The sequence below is a fragment of the Corvus brachyrhynchos genome, unplaced genomic scaffold, assembly GCF_000691975.1.
Source record: "Corvus brachyrhynchos isolate BGI_N302 unplaced genomic scaffold, ASM69197v1 scaffold64, whole genome shotgun sequence".
In the NCBI taxonomy this organism is placed as follows: Eukaryota; Metazoa; Chordata; class Aves; order Passeriformes; family Corvidae; genus Corvus; species Corvus brachyrhynchos.
In genome coordinates, this window is record NW_008237405.1 from 83,300 (window position 1) to 83,952 (window position 653).

At 45.2% G+C, this 653-nt stretch overlaps 1 protein-coding gene across 1 annotated transcript in view; it reads right to left on the reverse strand.

The window, feature by feature from the left end:
• Positions 1-653, reverse strand: part of LOC103613258 (guanine nucleotide-binding protein G(q) subunit alpha) — a 127,398-nt gene that overhangs the window by 66,033 nt on the left and 60,712 nt on the right. The window lies entirely within an intron of this gene.

Sequence of the window (653 nt, forward strand, 5' to 3'; positions counted from 1 at the left end):
GAAATTCTGTTGTAAAGCTATGGTGGTGATAGACTATGATATATCAGAGTACCCGTTGTAATTTCATGAAAGCATGGGGGGTGGAGCATTCAAACTGCACTTGTGAGCAAAAGCACCTGTGCTGGAATAAGCAAATGCTGAAGCAGCTGTAATTTGATGAGAAGTTTGAACAGGGAGAGATGGAAGTGATGAGGACTCTTGCTCCAAATCGGAAGGAGAAAGGCCTCTATTCCTAGAGATGCTCCCAGAGATAGTCTTAGAGATGAAGATGATGAGGACCTATTTGCTCCCAGGGAAGGGGGAGGGCCTCTATTTCTACAGATGAAGATACTCCCAGAGATGGGTGAAGAGAACCTTTGTTTTTGAACAGCTCAACCTTAATGTGGTACCCCAGTAGCTCAAGATTCGACCCTCGAAAGCAGTTGTGGGGAAAGCTGTAAGATGAGAGAAGGGACTCTCACATGCGAGCAGAGAACCAACCCTGGCAGCTGTCTTGCTGTGACATTGAAACCATGACAGAACTGTTTCTTGTGGAGATGTCTCCATAGCGTGAGCAAGAGAGACTCCTCTCCCTAAGTGAACTGAACAAGGTTATTATGGAAGTGGTAAACTGACTGAAAATCTCAAGGGTTGTCTTTTTACATTGTCAGTGG